The sequence below is a fragment of the Papio anubis genome, chromosome 5 (genome assembly GCF_008728515.1).
Source record: "Papio anubis isolate 15944 chromosome 5, Panubis1.0, whole genome shotgun sequence".
Lineage (NCBI taxonomy): Eukaryota > Metazoa > Chordata > Mammalia > Primates > Cercopithecidae > Papio > Papio anubis.
Genome location: NC_044980.1, coordinates 9887517 through 9897063, shown reverse-complemented (window position 1 = coordinate 9897063; position 9547 = coordinate 9887517).

Genomic DNA, 9547 nt, shown 5'->3' with positions numbered 1-9547 from the left:
TTTAATTACCTCTTTAAAGACCCTACCTGCAACTACAGTAACATTCTGAGTTACTGGGTTAGAAAGTCAACGAATGCATTTGGAGGGACACAATTCCACCTATAACATGGTGTATGTTTTTTAAAAATGCACTTAAAGAAGATGCAGACAACAGAGAAGGAGGCAATGGCACCACGGAGTCCACTGGGGTCTGGCACGATGAGTCCAAGAAGAAGCAATAAACAAACAGAGAATGAGGACTTCAGAGATTTTGTGAAGATGGATGTTTAGAACTCAGCACCTGATGGGTGCTTCGGGTGTGGGAGGGAAGAACTAAAGATAATTTCATTGGAATTCCACAAGTCAGCTTGAACCTGGCACAGACTTTTGCAGAACAATAGTTTATCAATAAATAGGAAGGGAAGGATGAATGGATCCATGGGAGAGCTGACTTGGGCAGGGACTAGGTGGGAAGCATACTAGCTCTCAACAGTACTTTGGTATTGCTTGAATTTATTCAAAAAACCAAATTCAATTCAAAAAATCAAAACCAAAATAAAAAATAATAAATAATTGTGGAACTTCAAGGGGTTTGCCATTCTGGGCTAGTTTTTCATGTCACTGGACTCTCTCCCTAAACCCTAGGCATGTTTGTTGAGGACCCCATCTGAGAAATCATGCCAGAGTAGAAATTGCAGTTGTCTAAGGTGAGGTCAACTGCTAGAAAGAAAAGAAGTAGAAATTCATGGGAACCACAGCAAAACAGTTATTTATGGAGAGCAATTTGATATAAAGAGGATTAACCCTGGGCTCTTCCAAGAAGATTCAGCTATTGAGGTCCATCTCACCTCCCAACAAAGCCCACTACAAGGGGCTTCGGGTTGTTAAACTGATTGAATGAGATGACTCCTACAAAGTGCTTAGCACCACACCTAGTGCAGAGAACGTGCCCAGCAAGTGTTAGCTACTGTTGTGGCACTAATAAAGTCCTGTCATGCATTACATTTTGGGGACCTCCTCGGTGAGTTACGTGGAGCAGAGGGTGCAGCCATTCTTGGTCACTGCCCCACAGCTCTTCCCCGTATTACTTACCAGCAGAACCTCAGCTATGTCCAGGGACTGGAAGGCCTTGAGCTTCTGGGGTCTGAGCTCCCCGTCTAGCCCCAGGGTGAATTGGGATTGGTCTCGCCAGTCATAGTCATTTTACTTCTCTTATTGGTGGTGGCTAGTTTAAGATTGTGTGATGGTTACTGTTATGTGTCAACTTGACCGTGCCATGAGGCATCTGGATATTTGGGTAAACTTTATTTCTGGGTGTGTCTATGATGGTGTTTCCAGGTGAGATTAGCATGGAAATTGGTAGCGTGAAGCAGATTGCCCTCTCCAATGTGAATGGGCCTCATCCAATCTGTTGAAGGCCTGATTAGAACAAAAGACTGAGCAAGAGGGAATTTGCTCTCTCTGCCTGCCTGACTTTGGGCTGGGATGTCTGTCTTCTGCCTTTGGACTCATGCTAGAACTTAATATCATTAGCTCTCCTGAATCCCAGGCCTTTGCACTGCAGATCTGGGGAAATTTCAGCCTCTATAATCATGTAAGCCAATTCCTTATTTTACACACACACACACTCACATGTATGTATATAAATATATCTATCTCCTATTGGTTCGGTTTCTCGGGAGAACCCAGACTAATACAGCTTGGAAAGAGGTCACAGTCATGGTCAAGGGCAGTGGAAGTGAGAATCTGCCAGGGAACTTCTGGGAAATTATCCCTTGCTCTTAAAAAGGGACAGAGATGTTGTCATCTACATGGCATGCCTGGAATTGTGGTCGCCATCTCTGCATCATGAGAGAAGCCAACCCTAAAAGGATAAATCAAGCCAACGAGGATCTCAGAGAGAGGAGGGGGAGGAACTGAGGTTTAGAGGATTTTGTTGAACTGCTGAGTTAACCAAGCCTGGTACTGGCCGATCTCTGAACTTCTTGTTAAGGAAATAATGAATGACCTTAGCTTCTTTTTACCTGGTCTATTACTTACATCCAAAAGCACCCTAACTGGCAAAACATTGTTTGGTTCTTGTGAAAAGTTTTGGCTCCTCATCTGGTGCACCTGTCACTGTTTTCTTCATCCAGACTTGGGGTAGAGTTTTAGGGGAGTCCCTGTGCAGGGGCCTAAAAACCAGCATTCTTCCCACAAGAGCATGTTACATATCCCTGAAGCATTTTCCTCCAGGAAAAAACTTGGGCAAACAAGTAGAATTTCCTGGTGGCCAAAGCCCATGTGTTTCACACTGAATTCTTCCCAAGTTAAGCCTTCTGTTCTCTCATAACTGCACTGCTTTTGCTTGGAGTCTTTTCAATGTTTTCAGCATCCTGGTGCTCATGTTTTCAGCATCCTGGTGTTCACGTTTCTAAACCCCAATACAGAATTCCAACCGTGGGCTCATCAGCTTTCTCCAGACTATTTTCTTTGTGCTTGCCAGGATTCTTTTCTGAGATGAGTCAGAATGTTTTTTCTACTGATAAAGAAACAAGTCAGCCTCACTGCCCCACAACCCTGGGCTGTCTGCCATTCTTCGATCCAATCTCCCCCAATGGACTTGAAATAGTAGCAATCATGACAATGCCTTACATTGCATTACATATTTCTCAATAGTTTACAAAGCATTTTCACACATGCCATCTAATTTACTCCTTGCAACAATGGATGAGATGAGTAGAGCAGACGTAATTATTCCTATTTTACAGAAGAAGAAGCACAGATAGAGAGAAGAGCTGGTTGGGCCAAGGTCAAACGGCAGATAGCTGGCCCAAGTAGAAATCAAGTTCAGAGTTAACCAGAGTTTCTCCCCGTCTAATCCAATTCCACTCCACACATACTTAACCAGCCTTCCCCTTGTGCTCAGCACTTTGGGGCTTGCCTGAGACAATTGTGGAGGGTGAGGATTAATGTTCATTTCCCTGCTTAAAAGAAATAGAAGGAAGCCAAACTGACATCAAACAGCAGTGGCTGGAATCAAGGAGCCTCTCACCTTGCCTTGGTTGTGTGAATTTAATGTGATTCCGGGAATTTATATATTCTATGCTTTCTTCTATTTGGAAAAGCCACTTTGGGTTTGTTTTTCCTTGAACTGTGTGTCAGGAATGAAAAGCAGGATGCAGAGGATGTTCAGTGCCTATGAAGCTGGGCAATGCCTGTGCTCAGCACGGACAGCAGAGGCCAGCAGGGACCAGCGAGGACAGTCACGCAGGAAGGGGCAAAGGTTCACCATGGGGAAACCAGTGCTTACGTGGGGAGCTGAATAAAAAACTAAAGATACTAGCTACATTTACCCAATGTTTATTGTGCTCCAGGTGTTCCAGTTAGTTATCAATGAGCAACACAATACCCCCAAATATAGTGCCTTAAAATCACAACCGGCTCGGCGTGGTGGCTCATGCCTGTAATCCCAGCACTTTGAGAGGCCAAAGCGGGTGGATCACCTGAGGTCAAGAGTTCAAGACCAGCCTGGCCAACATGGTGAAACCCTGGCACTACTAAAAATACAAAAATTAGCCAGGCGTGGTGGCACATGCCTGTAATCCTGGCTACTCAGGAGGCTGAGGCAGGAGAATTGCTTGAACCTGGGAGATGGAGGTTGCAATGAGCTGAGATCATGCCACTGCATTCCAGCCTGGGCAACAGAGCGAGACTCTGAAAACACACACACACACACACACACACACACACGCACACAACCATGTGTCAATGTGTCATTTCTGAGCTGGCTGGGGAGGTTCTGCTGACCTAGGCCAGGCTCGGGATTCTCAGCTTGGCTCGCTCATGTGTCTGCAGTCCGCTGGCAGGATGGCTTCGCACAGGCATCCTTGTGAACCTAGAACTTGGCCAACCTCCTTCCAAGTCAGAGACCTCAACACAGCATTGCACAAGGAAAAAGGAGGGTCAAGGACAGCCCTGGCCCTGCCTGCTTCAGTGAGGCATGGAGGTAGCCAGGTTTGGGGTACATAACAGAGTGAACACGTCATAGTGGAATAGTCCTTCCACTGCATGAAAGGGTGACACAAGGCCATCAAGCCCCAGAAAGAAGAAAAGGCTCTAAGCAGGTCCCTTGTTTTTCCCAGTGCTCAGAAAGACACAGATGATAGCCATGGTGAATGCTCCAGAGTCTTCCAGAGTCCTTGTACTAAGCTAAAACTAGGTGAAAATTCTTACAGGCTGTGTTTTTTGTTTGTTTGTTTTGTTATTTTATTTTTGTTTTTATTTTTTATGTTTATTTTATTTTATTTTTTATTTATTTATTTTTTTGAGACAGAGATTCACTCTGTTGCCCAGGCTGAAGTGCAATGGCACAATCTCTGCTCACTACAACCTCCACCTCCTGGGTACAAGTAATTCTCCTGCCTCAGCCTCCTCAGTAGCTGGGATTATAGATGTGTGCCACCAAGCCTGGCTAATTTTTGTATTTTTAGTGGAGATGTTTGTTTTATTTTTAACATTTTAGGCATTTACCTCATAATGGAGTGGAAGGCCTCTTTAAATGGTATTTCAAACATCAAACTAAACTGCCTGTCTCCTGGGCAATGGGGTGGGGTGGGGGTGCTGCTCTGAGCCTGGCCCCCTGAGTACCTCTGCCCATCTTCGGGACCAAGCCTCTGCCAGGGTTTCCCCCATCCACTCTGAGGCAAAAGCACTGTAGCCCAGGAACCCAGCATTGTTCCTCCCTCAGATGCTCAGTCAAAGCCAGAAGCAGGAAGCAGGAAGTGAGAAGCCAGAAGCAGGAAGTGGGAAGTGGGAAACAGGAAGCAGCTTTTTGTGATATTTCAAGAGTCCTTCCTCTAAGGCCCAGGGCCTGGAGGACGGCTGAGGGCCCAGGGAACTTTCGTCTGGCCATGGCCCTTAAGATGATGGATATAAAGAACCCTTCCCTTGGGGTTCAACTGTAGAGAATATTTCTGGAAACTGTTGATCAGGGTGTTGATCTCTGGTATTAAAGAAATAGTAATGTGAGAAAAGAAAAAATATTGGGGAGCCATTGTAGAAATGATGTTAATAAATGAAATGCTGCAATTGAATAACACTTAGGCACATTTTGAAAAGTCAACTTAACTTTGAGACAAGTTTTCTTCCATTACAGGAATTATAAATGGCTCATACAAGTCCCTTCCTTCTGGTGTTTTGGTTGGGTAGCATGGCGTAAAAAACAACTAGGCAGACATTAGCCTGTAATCAACATGGAGTGGACACCCCATGGTGACATTTTATCTAATATGATACTTGTATGCCTTCCTATCTGTAGTTGATGTGTCCTAGGAAAATTGAGTGCAAATAAAAATTTCCAAAGCCATATGGTATTTTACATGTCCTTTAAGGTCTGTCTCTAATGTATGCATTCTAAAAAAGGAGATATTGTACTCAAGGGGGTGAAAATTTGAATGAGAGTGTGTGTGCAACAAATGATACTCTTTTATATATCTTTTGTATATCATTTCATGTATTAGTAAAAAATATACAAACAATACATAAATAGGTACACAGTATGTCTTCAATATTAAAATTTCATTGGGGGAGTGATTAGGACAAAAATGTCTAAAAAGCCTTGCTATTGGGGAGGGAAGTAATGAGGAAAGAAATATTGAGAAATACTACTCCAAATGGACACTTTTTTGAAGCTCTTCTATTTTGAAGTGTCACCTTCTGATTAATTTTTAAAACAGAAATCTGGATTTTCACATATTGTGCTTGCTTAACGTAAGACAGATCTACAGAAAGTCCATTACTGCCAGAAGGCAATATTCATCCATCTTAGCCATGACATGGAGGCCCCCAGGAGAGTCTTCCAGCAGGAAATTTGTGCCATGCTATTATAAAATAATAAGGTGCTTATTGTCTACAGCTTGTGGAAACAGTCTCATTATTATTTTATGGCCAGATCTCTTTGGTAATAATAGTACTGATAATTACAAGACCACAATTCATCAAATCAAGACTCCACTGATTGTAAGATGTATCATTAAAATTTGACACAATGACACATTAAAATTTGACACAGATGCCATAGGCGGTCAGATGCACTGAAGAAATGTTAAATTGTGGAAAAAAATGCATCTTAGGATTGATGAATACAGAATTAATAGCTGAAAATCACAGCCTTCTCTATGTGCCAAGCAAGACCTGATCAAACACTTTAAACAGTGATGCCTATTACATGCAGCAATGTCTATTATTAACTCCAGTTTACAAAGGAGGACAGTTGAGATTCAGAGAGGTTTACTAACTTGCTGAAGATTGCATAGCTCCAAAATGGTGGAGGAAGGACTCAACTTGAAGGCCTCAGGATTCTAATGTCTCAGCCTTCTGGTGAACACAAGGTTGTATCTTTCTCAACCCCTGTTCTGTTTCCCCTGCTACTTAGAGAATAAAATTCACCTCAGTGCTTCTAAGGTACAAGTTTCTAGAAAGTGCACAAAATGAAATGCTTATAGCATTTAAATTGATGAGGGGGATGTTAGTTTTTTAAAAGGTTGTTATATAAATAATACTTTTGATAATGGGGCACCCTCCTGACGTGGTGAAAAGTTAAGAAATCTTGAGCCAGGAAAACTTGGGTTTGATTCTTTTTTTATTCTATATATAATAATTGTACATCTTTATGGGATACAGAGAAATATTTCAATACATGTATACAGTGTGTAATGATCACATCAGTGTAATTAGCATATCCATTATCTCAAACATTTATCATTTCTTCATATCATGAACATTCAAAATCCTTGCTTCTACTAATTCGAAAATATACAATAAATTTTTGTTAACTATAGTCACCCTACAGCAATATAGAACACTAGAACTTATTCTATCTAGCTGTAATTTTGTATCCATTAACCAGACCCTCCCTATTTCCCTCTCCCCATTACCCTTCCCAACCTCTGATACTCACACTTCTACTCTCTACTTTCATGAACTCAAATTTTTTATTAACTCCACATGTAAGTGAGAACATGTGGTACATATCTTCCTGTGCCTGACATTTCACTTAACATTATGGTCCCCAAGCTCATCCATTTGCCATGAATTACAAGATTTTATTCTTTTGAAATGGCTGAATAATATTCCACTGTGTATATATACAGATTTTCTTTATCCAATTGTCTGTTGATGGACACTTAGGTTGATTCTATGTCTTTGCTATTGCAAATAGTGCTGCAGTAAACATGGGGATGCAGTTAAGATACCTTTGATATGCTAATTTCCTTTAGAGTGTGTGTGTGTGTGTGTGTGTGTATGTGTGTGTGTGTGTTTAAAGACCTGATCTCACTATCACCCAGGCTGGAGTGCAGTGGCATAATATGGCTCACTGCAGCCTTGACCTCCTACGCTAAAGCAATCCTCCCACCTCAGCCCCCCAAGTAGTTGGGACTACAGGCGCATACCACCATGCCTGCTTAATTTTTGTATTCTTTGTAGATACAGGGTTTTGCCATGTTGCCCAGGCTGATCTCGAACTCCTGAAATCAAGCAATCTGTGATTTTTTTCTTTTGGATAAACACCCAGTAGTAGGATTGCTAGATTGTATGGTAGTTCTGTTCTTGTTTTTTTGATATCCCCACACTGTTTTCTATAATGGCTATACTAATTTGCATTCCCACCAACAGTATATAAGAATTCCCTTTCCTCTGAATCCTCACCAACATTTATTATTTTTTGGTTTTTTGATAACAGCTATTCTACCTGGGGAGAGATGATATGTTGTTGTGGTTTTGATTTGCATTTTCCCCATAATTAGTGATATTTAACATTTTTGCATATATTTGCTACCCATTTATATGTCGTCTTTTGAGAAATATCTATTCAGATCCTTTGCCCACTTTTTAATCAGATTATTTGTTTTGTTTTTGTGCTGTTGAGTTATTTGAGTTCCTTGTAGATTCTGGATATTAGTCCTTTGTTGGATGAATAGTTTGCAAATATTTTCTCCCATTTTGCAGGATGTCATTTCACTCTCAGTGGTTTTCTTTGCTGTGCAGAAGCTTTTTAGTTTAATGTAGTCCTATTTGTTTATTTTGGTTTTGTTGCCTGTTCTTTCGAAGTCTCAACCATAAGATCTTAACCTAGATCAATGTCCTGAAACTCTGGACATTGTTTTCTTCTCGTAGTTTGGTAGTTTCAGGTCTTTCATTTAAGTTTTTAACCCATTTTGAGTTCATTTTTGTATATGACAATAGATAGGGGTCTAATTTCATTTTTCTGCATATGGATATCCAGTTTTCCCAGCACCATTTATTGAAGAGGGTGCCCTTTCTTCAATGTATGCTCTTGGTACCTTTGTTGAAAATCAGTTGATTGTAAATATGTGGATTTATTTCTGGATTTTGTTCCATTGGCCTATGTGTCTGTTTTTATACCAATACTGTGCTATTTTGGTTACTATAGTTTTATATGAAGTCAGGTAGTCTAATGCCTCTAGCTTTATTGTTTTTGATCAGTATTACTTTGGGTGCTTGGGGTCTTTTGTGGTTTCATACAAGTTTTAGGATTTTTTTTCCATTTCTATGAAGAATGTCATTAGTGTATTGATAAGGATTGCATTGAATCTGTAGATTGCTTTGGGTAGTATGGTCATTGTAACAATATTAATGTTTTCAATCCATGAGCATGAAGTGTATTTTCATTTGTGTGTGTCCTCTTCGATTTCTTTCATCAGTGTTTTGTAGTTTTCCTTGTAGAAGTCCTTCACATCCTTGGTTAAATTTATTAATAGGTATTTTATTTTATTTTTTGTAGCTATCATGAATAGGATTGCTTTCTTGATTTCTCTTTCAGCCAGTTCATTACTCTCATATAAAAATGCTAATGATTTTTAATGTTGATTTTGTATCATGCAACTTTACTAATGTATTTGTCAGTTCTGAATTTTCTGGTGCAGCCTTTTGGTTATATAAGATCATGTCATCTGCAAAAATGGACAATTTGGCGTCTTCTTTTCCAATTTGGAGGCCTTTTTTTTTTTTTAAATTTCTCTTGTCTAATTGCTCTACTAAGGCTTCCAGTACTATATCAAATAAGAGTGGTGAAAAGAGTGGTGAAACTGGGCATCCTTGTCTTGTTCCAGTTCTTAAAGGAGGGGCTGTCAGCTTTTTCCCACTCAGTGGGAAATGATGTTGCTGTGCGTTTGTTGTATATGACCTTTAGTGTGTTGAGGAATGTTCCTTTTATGCCTAATTTGTTCAGAGTTTTTAATAACAAAGGGATGTTGAATTTTATCAAATGTTCTCTCTGCATCTGTTGTGATCATACGGTTTTTGTTTATTCTGTTGATGTGGTAGACCACCTTTATCGATTTACAAACGTTGAGCTATGATTGCATCCCTGGGATAAATCTCACTTGACCATGGCATATCATCTTTTGGATGTGGTGTTGGATTCAATTTGCTAGTGTTTTGTTCAGGATTTTTACATCTCTGTTTATTAAAGAGACTAGCTTATACTTTTGGGTTTTTTGTTGTGTCCTTGTCTGGCTTTAGTATCAGAGCAATACTAGCCTTTATAGAAAGAATTATGGAGAAT